A 14,360-nucleotide genomic window follows, 5' to 3' on the forward strand; every position below is an offset into this window, starting at 1 on the left:
AGTTTCCAAATGTATGTTTTATTCTTTTGGCACGAGAGTGTGAGATAAATCAAGGTTCAGTCCGATAGCGCGAGAGTGCGAGGAAGGAACCGGATAGTGGAAACTAGGCAACGATCCTAAAAATAGAGAGCGCGCTTTAGGCATCATTTAGGATCTCATTTACTTTGAAAATACGCTTTCTAGTTAGAACGGGCGAGCGAGAGCAAAATCCTGTGGTTAGGAGGTGTGGTCTTTGTCGATAGCGCGAGAGTGTGAGACGGGACCTTTAAGTCGATATTTTCTACACAATGAAATAGAATCATATTTAGTTCCCAAATTCTACCTAAGCCCTTAGGAACACGAAATCCATATTTTGTACTCATTTGTTATCATAATATTTAAACCGTTAGAAATTAGTATTTTCATTCTCGTTCATAACCTTATAGCCTTTAGCCTTAGCTTTGCACTGCAACAATAGATGACATTAGTTTGACCATTAGTCTCTGTGGGTTCGATAATCTTTTAAAAATACACGATAGGCTGTGCACTTGCAGTCATCATCCGACAGACACGCCCGTCGCGATCATATATAAATGGATATAACTTGTAATTCAATTGTGTACTATTCTACTCATTCAATAATAATCCTATTTTCTCTATTATTCTCTCTCTCTCTCTCTCTCTCTCCCTCTCTCTCTCTCTCTCTTTTCGACACAAACCCTTCTCTCACACAAGTGCCTCATGCACTAACAAATCGGTATCTAGAGCTCCAGTTTTCTTGATCGTGTTTTCAAGAATCACACGTTGGTGATCTTGTTTCCGGGATTGTGGGTTGTTAATTGATCGTTGCAAAGATGAATGACAATAATTATGGTATTCCAAACTCTCTTCCGGTTCTTGACGGAAAGAATTAGAGTCAGTATAATAAACAAATGCAATCATTGTTTGGCTTCCATGAAACCCTTGAAGTGGTTACTAATCACGTTCATGTGCTTGTTACAGATGCATCTGATGCTCAGAGAGTCAGCTATAAGGATTCCAAGAAGAAAGATTATTACGCATGATTCTTCATTTAATCGGCGGTAGACTCGGCGAATTTTGATCGGATTTCTCATGCTAAATCAGCAAAGGAGACATGGGATGTTCTGGTGAAGTATTACGAAGGCGGTGAGAAGGTTAAAGGCGTCAAGCTGCAGACGCTTCGACGGAAGTATAAATTACCGCAGATGGGAGAAGACAAAAAGCTTATAGGTTATGTTACTTAGGTGAAGAATCTTGTTCATCTCAAGAAAGTTTGTGGTGAAACCATAACTGATAATATGATAGTTGAGAAGGTAATGCGTACGTTAACCTCTCACTTTGATCATATTATCATTATTATTGAAGAATCCAACAATCTTGAAACACTGAATTTTGAAGGTTTGACTGGTTCATTGGAGGCACATGAGTTGATAATTATTGAAAGAAAGGGCATTCAATATTCGATACAGGCATTACAGGCTCAAACATGGAAGAAGCATGATGGTTCTAGCAAGTTCAGAGGCAAGACTCAGAGTAATAGCAACAACAATAACAATCAACTGATTACTCAAGAGATGGTAAATGGCATACCAAGTCTTGTGATGCCCGACAAACTCTGTGAATGTTGCTTTGTAGGGAAGCAATCCAGAAACTCTTTTGCTTTAATTGTACCAATGATATCCTGTTGCATACTAGAAGTAGTACATTGAAATGCATGTGGCCCGTTCGAAGATCACACCATTGATGGAAACAAGTATTTTGTTTCATTTGTTCATGAGTATAGTCAAAAGCTGTGGATCTATGTTATCAAGCGAAAGGATGAAGTATTTGAAATCTTTAAGAGATTCAAGAAGCTTGTCAAAAACCAGAGTAAAGAAGGTCAAGGTTTTGCGTATAGATGGAAGTGGTGAATACACATCCAAGACATTTGAAGATTTATATGCAGAACATGGTATTGACCATGAGGTAACTGCTCCTTACACGCCTCAACATAATGGAATAACCGAAAGGAGAAATAGGAAAATGTTGGATATGGAAACCCTAGTTTGACTGGGTATCTTGAGTAACTTCTCCAACAAGCTATCTCACCAATTGATCAAATTTCTCGAAGGACACTTCAAATTTCATCATATTAAATATATATGGTCTACCATGAGCCAAGAAAGTTAAGAGAATTGGAAGTTAGCAAGTTGGTTGATTGTGGTTGGCCAGATGAATTCATCTAATCAAAACTGGGTCTCTCTAGACCCTATCTCCTTCAATTTTCACCATATGAAAATGATTCCAGGAGAAAACTTACTCTAAATGACATTCTAAACAACTTTAATGTTGAGACCTAGAGCTATTTTTTCTTGGAAAATCATTTTCTATGTTGAAACATTATAGGTCATTTTGTCTAAACCCTAATTTGAAAGTCAACTTCCCAAGGCCATAACTTGCTCAATTTTTATGAGATGAAAGATTTACAAGTTGCACAATCAAATTCAATTGTGTACTTCAACTTTTATGTTTGGAATGGGAGATAATTCAACTTTTTTGAGAATGTGATATGAGGTTACATTATAGGTCACTTTTGACCTATACCATTGATCAAGTGACTTTTCCAAACTTCAAAAATGCATAACTCTCTCATTTTAAATCTAAATGACATGAAATTGGTGACCATTTTTAATGTCTTTGAGATAGCTACAACTTTTGTGAATACACTTTTCTCATTTGAAGCTCGTGTAAAAAGTTAAGCAAGGTGGAATATTGAGACATATGGCTTGACACTTAGAAAAATTTTGATATGTCAAAAATTTCCAAACTTCCACCTCAAATTTCTCCAAATTCCAAGCTCCAAATGAAAAAGTGTTGAACATGAAAGTTGTTCCTCTTGATCTCACCTTTCCAAAGAGCTTAAATCCATTCATTTTGGACAAGGAATGCATAGGCTACGCATGGCATGAACATGGTGACATCACTTGGCAAGGATCAAACTTCAAATTCAAATGCACACTTGCCTTGCAATCCAAGCTTAATTCAGACTATCTAACATTCATGTGTGGACTTATTACAATAATCTCATGGGCCTGTACATGCACATGCATCCATGTATCACCATTTTGCCAAAATTGGAAAGTGATTTCAAGTGTGCAAATATCAACGATTTCAGCTATAAATAGAGCTCCAATTGCTCAGAATTTCACACACCTTCGCGCCAGCTTTAATCCCCCATCTCAAACCCTCACTTTGCAAAGGATAAACCTGAGAAATTCTTTTGAATTTGAGGTTGAATTTCAACTGTTTTGAAATTCAAATCTCCAGGAATCCACAGCCTGGTAAGCATCCAATCCTTCTTTTGCAAGCAAGTGGAGTGAGACCAAGCACAAGCAAGATCAAGATCAGTTGAATCCAGACCTCCATTGAAGGTATTTTCCAGAAATTTTGAACTCTTCGATTCTCTCAAATTCTTGCTCAATTCTATTGATTCTTTGGTTGTCTGAAGTTCTACCAATGTAGTCAAGAAGATTGAGTTGCTTTGAGGCCAAATCGAAGCAACTCAGTTCATGTACCTTAAATTTCAACTCCATGTATCTCTCAATACACTTGGAGTTAGGATGAAATGAGGTCAGATTCGTGCTCTACACCATTTTTTCTTTCAGATCATGTCCTCCTTTTTCATTTTTTTAATGGCGATGAGTGAACCAGTCCGACCAGGGTCGCCGAAGAAGACGATCGGCCTTTGGACGTCGATGATGTGCTGGCTTGGTTCTGAGCCTTTGGATTGATTTGAATTGTTTTAATCTGGAGCGTGCATTTGAATTACCAATGTTGCCACGCGCTGACTAGTGACCAGCGTGGATAGCGCTTCCCTGGCCACTTGATCTGACACCTCAATTAATGAGGGAGATCAAGTGGCCCACATTTTTTCTGATATTTTAATTTTCATTTTATTTTCTTTATTTTCAATAATTCATATTAAATTCAATATTGATCCAAAAAATATGGGACTTTCACCCAAAAATTTCAAATATTTTTCTCTTTCATATTCTGAATTAAAATTATTTTTTGGATCATTATTAATATTTTTCATGAATTAATTGATTTTGCATTTGTTTTTATTTGTTTAAAAATATTTTTAAATGTCCAAAAATTATGAAATATTTTCTCCAAGGTCCTTTGACCTTGTTTGGCCTATGATAAATCTCATGGCCATTTCTTTGGTGTTTTGATGAGATTTTAGGAATTGAACAAACTATATTTAATTTAAATGCACTATTTTAGTATTTTTAATTTAAATAAATGCCAAATAAATTTGTTGACCAATTATGATGACTTGTTTATGTTTAACTCTTGTTGTTGGGCCTTGGTCAAGGTTGATTTGACTTTGTCAAATTAATATCATTGGATTTAGGGGATTGATGGAATGTACATTCCATCTCCCAAAATGAATGGATGATATTAATTTGGTAAAAGTCCTCCTTTGACCAATTTGTGATTTCATTCATTTCCCCCCCACTTCATCTTATTCCCTTTCTTCATTCATTCATTCCATTTGGCCTATGACATCTCAAAGTCCTAATGCTAGTTAATTGAAAAATTGACATGAGTGTGGATGCGATTAGACCACACCTTTTGCATATTCTTTTTGTGTGTGGTATATTTCATGAGCATAGTCCATTATACTATGTCTCTAACATGCATTAACACCAAAATTCTATTGCCCGACCTCAAATAGTTGTGACTTCTACATAAGTCCAATTACGATTGCTTAAAATAGCGCTAAATTTGTGACATAAAAGGCATAAGCATTCTAGTTAGTGAGATTGTAAGTCTCCCCTGTTTCATGGTATTGTGTGGAAACTTGGCTTGCTTTCCTTCCTTTGGAAGATGTTTTGGCTCAAGGATTCATGCTTGTGATAAGTGGGTTGAGTGCTCTCCAAATAATATCTTGAAATGAAAAGCAAAAGCAAAACAATACTAACTTCTATCCTACTAACTACTAACTTTTAATTTCAAGCCTTTACTTTAATGCAATTTATTTTTAGCACTCTATTTCATTTGCCATTGTTCATATCATTCTAATTGTTTATGTTAATGCAATTTTCACTTTGTCCATTTGGACCATATTGTGTGATATATTTTGTTTGTGTATACTTTGCTTGCTTGTGTGGTTTTTGTACATAATAATAACAAAAACCCTAAAAAACTTTTGAGTGGACTGTTGGCTTGATCTTGGACAAATGGACTTAGAATCTAGGCAACCTTCCTATGTTAATGGACTTGCCAAATGCCAACTTGTTGAAGAACCAAGTGCTTTCAAATTTGGAATTCATCTGATACATCTCTGAAGACATCTCTAAGTTCATCTGCAACATGATAATTGTGAAGCTGTTATTTTGAACCTGTGACTTGTGGAATTCATCTGTTATATGGGTTATTTTGAAGAAGATCATGGAATGGATAAGCTTGGATATGGCCATCTTTATTTGATGCCTTGCTCTTCAAGATAATATAATTGTGCATTTGTGTGTTGCTTGATTCTAAAAGTCCAAGGGAATTCTGGGTTTCTATTGACATTCTTGTCTATTGGATTGCTACCCACTTTGTCAGATCTTTTCAACTCTAAACTTTTAATTTTGTGCATAGGATAGTCTCTTCATCTTCTCCCTATTTCTTTAATTTCAAAATCTCTCCCTCCCTTTTTCAAAATCTTCTTTGTGTGAACTACTTTTGTTCTAAACTTTGACCACTTTTGCAAAAAGATAGAAACTTTGGCCTTATGCCATTGCATTTTCAAACTTCTTTTCTTAAATCAAACTTGTAAATAAACTGAACTATACTTGACTTAAACTTTCAAAAAGTAAAAAAGAACTAACTCATTCAAACCATTTTAGACCTTTGTTCCTTGCAAACTTAAATTTTGTTAAAATCAATGCATCCATTTTGAAATTTGTATCACGAACTACGAGGTTTTGATCCCTCATTTTTAAGAAAATATTTTTGGCATTTTTGAATATTGGAAAGTATTTTAAATGAATTAAAAAATACCAGAAAAGAGAAAATTCACAAAAAATATTAAATGAAATCACAAAAATAATTAAAAATTATTTTTAGAAACTAGAATTTAAGAGAAATTTTTTGCAATTGGTCCCATATTTTGTGATTCCAAATAAAGAAGTTATGAATTTTTAAAATAAAATGAAATAAAAGAAAATTAAAACAGAAATTAAAAATTGGAAAAATCCACAGCGCTTGGATCCCACTTCATTAATTGACGTGGCTGATCACAAGGCTAGGAGACGCGCGCGCATGGTAGACCTTGGTCAATGGAGAAACACGCTGCATTAAAATAAGTCAAAACAAAGCACGGATAAAATTAGATCCCAGGAGGCAGATCCAAGGGCCAGGAACTCGTCCATGTGGGGATGGTGGTGGAAACCACCGTCTTCTCCGGTGAGACTCACTGTTCCGGCCAGAATTGTAGGTTTTCAAACCTTCATCATAATACACGATCCATACATCATTAGAAAGCTGGGGTGTTGTACATCACCCCTGTACCCTTGGTTTCCACTCAAGATCTCTATAGAGAGAGAAATTTGAGATGGAAAATTGTGGTGTTCAAACTGAACTCATTCAATTCATGAAATTAAAAGCTCAGATCAATTTCCTCTCACATGAGGACTTCAGAGGTACCAACCAGCACAAAAAATGATCAATATCCAAGGAGATTCACATGAAAATAATTTGAATAGCAACCTTTGAAGTGCAGCTTTTCAATGCTTGATCTACTCCAATTCTTTGATGCAGCTTGCTCTTGAGGTAACAAAGAAGCTAGGCTAAGGAATTGAAGTTCAAAGATCAACCAATGAAGTTGAAAATTGAACTTGAAAAATTGAGAGAGAAATCAAAATTCCTTTGAGTGAAGGATTGGATTTCACTTCTGCAGAATTTCAGGTGCCTTTAGGTTGAAGTTTGAAGTGAATGGAGCCTTCTATTTATAGGCAAGGCTGATGCAAGGCATGAAGGAACTCGTGTGCATGTGAAGTTGAGTCCTCCATGCATGGGCCTGTACAGGCGCATGGGAGGCCCAAAATCCATTGCAAATGCAAGCTGAGATGAGTGTGAGATGGTTTGGACGTGCAGATTTCATTGTATTAGCTTGTGCACAAAGATTCCACATGGTTTCCATAAATGATCACAAAACTTCTCATCTTTGAAAATGCCATTTGAAAAATTGAAACATAGGCATGTGGGTAATGGTTGGAAAGGTATTGACATAAGGATCAAATGTTATGTTGAACAAAAATCCATTTGTAGTTGGAAAAATATTGAAAACTGGTCATGAAGTTCAATGTACAAAACATGTATATGGAAAATTTGCCAAAATGGACCAACTTCAAGCCCTTTTGTTTCAATGATCCAAACCTCAAATAACAAAACCTTAAACATCAAAGTTGTAGATCTTTTCAAGATAATCAATTTGGACTTAAATTTTGCATCATATGGATTTTTGATGAGAAAGTTATGGGCACTTGAAGTTGGACTTTTTCACATTTCAATGACTTTGGTCCAAAGTGACCTATAATTTTTTGTATTATCACATGTATTTATTTTAGGATTATGAAATTTTGTCCAACATAACAATTGAAATAGACATCTTAAACTTTCCAATGCACTTGGTCCCACCTCAAAATCATGCAAAATGAAGGAGTTAGGTCCTTGGGAAGTTGACCCAAAATTAGGGTTTCAATCAAAATGACCTATAATGTTTTGAATTGAATGATGACCTTCCAAGTTTCAAATTAATTTTTGATGAACATAAAAGTTGTTCATATGTTTCTTAATAACATTTGTTCTCTTGGGATCATCTTCATTTGACAAACACATCAAAAGTTAGGTCTATGTGGATTTCAAGATAGTTAGATGAATTGACTGATCAACTTCTCAAGTCCAAACTTCAAATCTTGATGAATTGATGATTGAGGACACTCACATGGGATCATATATGCATAAAATGATGAATTAAAGAACTTCCTTTGATTTTATTTGATCATAGGTTGAGGTTGCTTCATGAGCAAGGCACAGTCAATGCACAGTTGAATTAGGGTTTCCTTGGGAAACAATCCTCAAGCCCTTTGGTTTATCTTGATCAAATTGACAAATTGAGATACTTGGGAGGCATATATGATGATTGAGAGCTTTGGAAACCATTTTCATGCTTGCTTTCACTTTCAAATGGCCACTTCAATGGGCATAGGGGCCTCCTAGGAGCCTTGGATCACATGATTGCTCAAGCTTCAAAACAAAACAAGTTAGTGACATATTTTTGTGCTTTTGTTTAGTAAACAAAATAGGGAAAGCAATAATATACAATTCAAGCATGCCTAGTGGTCTCAAACCAACTCACACAAGTCCCAACCCTAGGGTAAGGAGCCAAGATGCTATGATACTTGAGGAAAATGCAAATGAGCAATGTTATGATGCCATGAGGGATCTTAAGGTCAAAATTAGGGTCTTACAGATGCCCCTATTTAAGGTCATTATAGCCGGAGATATGAAGGTTAAAATCTTCGTCTCGACGAGGTAGAATGGGCTTAAATAATAACAAAGAGACGAATTTTGGTCCCTAAGAGACCTCATGATGCAAATGTATGTATGCAAAAGTTAATACTCTGTGGGGATATATGTCCACAAAGGAAAAAGAAATCAGGAGAAACTGAAAATTCATAGGAGTAATATACCCATGAATGGGACGGAGACTCTGTGGACTTTACTGGGGAATAAAGGGGATAAAATGCGCGAGCAGGTCACGACTTAGAACTTGCTGGGAGACACGAGAGGGATTCCATGAAAATAAATCAATGGAAAGACTTGAGCTGACGCAAAAGATGCATGTATTGGGGAATACGCCAATATAACAAACTATCCACAAAGGATACTTCGGATAAAAATCCGGACTCGGATGGGGAAAATCCGCTAAGGGACTCAGGCGGGGATATCCATAAAGGACTCAGCTGAGGAAGAGGCAAATGAGGTATTACCAGTTACTGGGTAATAAGCTCAAAGAGACATGTGAGCAAAACACCGGTATAAGGGTGAGAGAACAACACGCTCGGGGAGAATGAATATCTAAGACCGGTATAAGGGTGAGAGATATCAATAATCCAAAACATCTGAGGAAGACCTAAAAAGGTATATTTCAACTCAGGAAAATCTGACTCCACAGGGGACAAAAGTCATAATAGGGAGCATAAGGAAGGAAACACCAGAGATACCGGTTACTGGGCATATAATAGGTGACCAACCAGGCGTGAATTGGGGAATATTTCCAAGACACTCATCATCCGAAAGGAGGACTAGAAAAGCAGACTCGATTACAGGATGGGCATTCGATTCCATAAGGAAATACGAATCTTACTCAACTGGGGAAGAAAAAAGACTTCGACTAAAGAGCGCATGAGATATATTATCTATTACCGTTAGAACATAGATAACATACTCGCATGGAAGATTATCCACAACCGGTTACTGGGTTAATAAAGGATAAATCGACCAAAAATAAAAGACATCGGGATACCGAATACTGGGTACAAAATGATGACCAATCAAGGGGAGAAACAATCATTACCAAACAAGGGTAAATGAAAGATAACTCGTCGGGGATAAATTGCTTAATCAAAGCAATTATCCAGGAGATATATCACCGGTTATTGGGAGATATACTCTAAACGAAGGAATATCAATACCGAATATTGGATAAAGATAACCGACAAGGAGGGGATTACATCTACCGGTTACTGGGTAGAAAACCACATAAGAGAATAACCGTCATCGGTTAGGATGAACGACAAGCAAGGGTTAACTCTGCAAAGGGATAAAATGGGGTTTACGACTACCGGTTACCGGGTAGTAAACCACAGAAATAGGACTTATAACTACCGGTTACTGGGTAGAAGGCCACAACATTCACTAGGGGAAGAATGAACAACTACTGTTTACTAAGCAATTGGTCACCCGAACCACAGGGAACTGCAGGGGAAATAACACGAGTAGTCCATCTAGGAATAAACTAGAGAGACACAATGAAACAAGACTCAACCCAATGAGGATACAAACTCAGGGGAGAAATTCCATCCCAATATATATTTTGAGAGGAAACTGAAATAATAATCATCCACGAGGACATAACTCAGTGGGGAATAAGGAAGAAAAGATAGACACTTTCTGCCTATGGGGCTGACTCTATATGGAGAGATCAGACACGAAAATCTGCTTGGGGAAATATGTATCACCAAATAGCAGGAGGTAACAAACAAAGATATATGGCAAAGAATGCAACATGAATATCTGAATGTTATAATTATGCATGTATATGTGTGGTTTATGTATGATTAATGCTGACAAACAGACATATCTAACACAAACAGGTCCAATAATCAATGGACGGACATCCGGTACAACATCTCAAAAGAGAAAGCCAACCCCACAGGGGAACATCCAATCTGGTGGGGGCTACAAGTACCAGGAAACTAATCATCGTTGAGGATCGAGTGGAATCGCTGCCAGGGTCAAAGACCACTGCCAAGGGAACAAGCGGGGTCACCGGGGATCAGAGACCGTTATTGGGAATAAGCAAAGGATCACAACCACTAAAGCTGGGGATCTTCCAACAGTATGCAGAGACAAGGACAAGATCAGTCAGAGAAGAAATCTACTGGGGATCTTATCAGGGGGTGATGTTGAAATCTGTGGTGAACACGGAAGGAATATCTCTGCTGCGGAGACAGCACCAAACACTCCGCTGGGGAAGAAGACAACATATCCTCCTTAGAGTTCCAAATCCAAACTTTAGGTTAGGTAAAGCCTTAGCTGGGGGAACTAAACAGGGATAAGATCCACCGTAGAAGTAAATCTACTGGGGAAAAAAACCAAGGAAAGATAAGAAACTCTGCGGGGAAAAACCACCCGACAAAAGTTCTAAAAACCATCACATTTCCTCAAACTGCTGGAGAAACAATCTTTGCTGAGGAGAAGAGAAACACCGCTCCGCTGGGAATAACCTGCTGGTAACCAAACTGGGGAAGTCTAATGGGAGCAACCCTGCTAAGGATGAACGGTAGGCAAATCTGCTGGAGATCAATGTACGCGAATCCACTAGGGATAAGCTTACAAACCAACTTGTTGAAAACTCCACTCATGCTGGGATTTCCTGCTCACTCTGCGGGAGATTCCCAGTCTGAATGAGGGAAGACCAACTTCCTTGAAAGAGATAGTGCGTTAATATATCAATCTATACATGATTTTAGGTCAATCCACACAAGGAATGACAACCATATAATTGATAAAACACAAATGCTAGATCCAGACTCACTGGGGAACCAGACGACTGAGACCAAATTCCAGATTCTCCGGGAACTTTGGTGGTGTATTACCTTCTTCTGCACTTGCTGAGGAGACCACCTGAAAAATGATGAAGAGGATACCGATATGCTAGGAATATGAACAAATGCCTTACCCTTTTTGGAAATCATACTATCCCTGGGAGAGCACTGAGGACATTCCACTTATCCTTTGAGTCATTGTGAATGTTCACTTTGTTTAAAAACAATTTTATAAAAACTTTATTGATAAAACAATGATATTTATCAATTAAAACATGCAAACATTTTTTAAACAGAAACAAACAAGAGTGCAAAGAATTGGATAAAGGCTCAAATTTATTTGATGGAATGGTAGTCTGCAAATGGCAAGACTCCATGGATCTTTACAAATTTGAAATTGGTGATATATATTGGAAAAAGGCTATATTGAACATAATGACCATTTCTCCACCAACTCTGAATCCAATGTATTTGAAGCTTCAATTGACGATGACTGGGCGAAATTCTTTAACGGACGACAAATGTAGAACAAAGTCTTGTCAAGATGCAGTTACTTGCCAAATCCCTAATTTTTTGCCTAGATTGCCCCAGGGTGAGGTACTCAATCTAGCGGGATATATATTCTTTTTTTTATGTCTCTAACTTTTGCCTGGATCGCCCTTTCGGGTTTTCAATCCATCGAGGCGCTCATTTTTGCCTAAGCCGCCCTTTCGGGTTTTCAACTTTGCGAGCCATTCTGTTTTTATTTTAGGCGAAGTATTTCTTAACTGCATCTGAATTCATAGGACGAGCGAAATCCTCCCCATCCATAGTTGTAAGTATCAAAGCACCGCCTGAAAAGGCTCTCTTAACAACATATGGACCTTCATAGTTTGGAGTCCACTTGCCCCTAGAATCGGGCGCGAAAGACAAGACTTTCTTGAGCACAAGGTCGCCTTCTCGGAATACACGAGGCTTGACCTTCTTATCAAAGGCTTTCTTCATCCTTTGTTGATATAACTGACCATGGCACATGGCAGTTAATCTCTTCTCTTCTATCAAGTTCAACTGGTCATAACGAATCTGAACCCATTCAGCCTCAGTCAACTTGGCTTCCATCAAGACTCTCATTGATGGGATCTCAACTTCCACTGGGAGCATGACCTCCATTCCATAAACAAGAGAGATAGGGGTTGCCCCTGTTGAAGTGTGGACGGATGTACGATAGCCATGCAAGGAAAACGGAAGCATCTCATGCCAATCTTTGTACGTAACAACCATCTTCTGGATAATCTTCTTGATATTCTTGTTAGCAGCTTCAACAACCCCATTCATCTTGGGTCTATAGGGAGAAGAATTATGATGTGCAATCTTGAACTCGCTACAAAGCTCTTTCATCATCTTGTTGTTCAAGTTAGATCCATTGTCAGTAATGATCTTGTCTGGCACACCATATCGGCATATGAGTTGATTCTTGATAAACTTCACAACCACCTGCCTGGTCACATTCGCATACGATGCCGCTTCAACCCACTTGGTGAAGTAATCAATTGCTACGAGAATAAATCTATGACCGTTAGCCGCCTTTGGCTCTATCATGCCAATCATGTCAATTCCCCATATAGAGAAAGGCCATGGTGATGAAATAACATTCAGAAGTGTCGGGGGAATATGAATCTTATCCGCATAAATCTGACACTTATGGCATACATATCTGCAGCAGTCAAACTCAGTTGTCAACCAATAGTAGCCTGCTCTCAACATCTACTTTGCCATGGCATGTCCATTGGAATGAGTACCAAATGAACCCTCATGGATTTCAGTCATTAACAGGTCTGCTTCGTGTCTATCCACGCATCTGAGCAAAACCATGTCAAAATTCCTCTTGTAAAGCACGTCACCATTGAGGTAGAAATTGCCAAATAATCTTCTCAATGTCTTCTTGTCTTTAACAGATGCCCCAGGCGGGTAAATATGACTCTGAAGAAAACATTTGATATCATAATACCATGGCTTATCATCTTTTACTTCTTCAATTGCAAACACATGAGCTGGTCTATCCAAGCGCATCATAGTGATATTGGGGACTTCATTCCAGAATTTCACCATGATCATCGAAGCAAGCATAGCAAGAGCATCTGCCATCCGATTCTCATCTCGAGGAATATGATGGAAGTCAACCTCGGTAAAGAAAGTTGAAATCCTCCTCGCATAATCTCTATATGGGATGAGGCCAGGTTGATTCGTCTCCCATTCACCATTAATCTGATTAACAACAAGGGTCGAATCACCATAAACATCAAGATGCTTGATCCTAAGATCAATACACTCTTCCAAACCCATAATACAGGCCTCATACTCCGCCATATTATTTGTGCATTTGAAAGTTAGCCTTGCTGTAAAAGGAAAATGTGTGCCCTGAGGAGTAATAATCACTGCCCCAATACCATTTCCATATTGATTTACAGCGCCATCAAACACCATGCTCCATCGGGAACCAGGCTCTGGCCCTTCATCGAGTGTAGGCTCATCGCAATCTTTCATTTTCAAATACAGAATCTCCTCATCAAGGAAGTCGTACTGAACAGATTGATAATCTTCAATTAGTTGATGTGCCAAGTGGTCAGCCAAGATACTACCTTTAATAACTTTTTGAGCTCGATACTCAATATCATACTCAGACAACAGCATTTGCCAACGGGCAATCCTCCCAGTTAAAGCAGGCTTTTCGAAGATATACTTGATTGGATCCATTTTAGATATCAAACAAGTCGTATGATTTAACATATACTGGCGTAAGCGCTTAGCAGCCCAAGCCAAAGCACAACATGTCTTCTCAAGCATTGAGTATCGAGACTCACAATCAGTGAACTTCTTACTCAGATAGTAGATATCATATTCTTTCTTCCCTGATTCATCTTGATGACCAAGGACACAACCCATAGAATCTTCAAGAACTGTCAGATACATAATCAAGGGTCTCCCTTCCACAGGCGGAGACAGAATAGGAGACTC

This window comes from Lathyrus oleraceus, chromosome 7, assembly GCF_024323335.1.
Source record: "Lathyrus oleraceus cultivar Zhongwan6 chromosome 7, CAAS_Psat_ZW6_1.0, whole genome shotgun sequence".
In the NCBI taxonomy this organism is placed as follows: domain Eukaryota; kingdom Viridiplantae; phylum Streptophyta; class Magnoliopsida; order Fabales; family Fabaceae; genus Lathyrus; species Lathyrus oleraceus.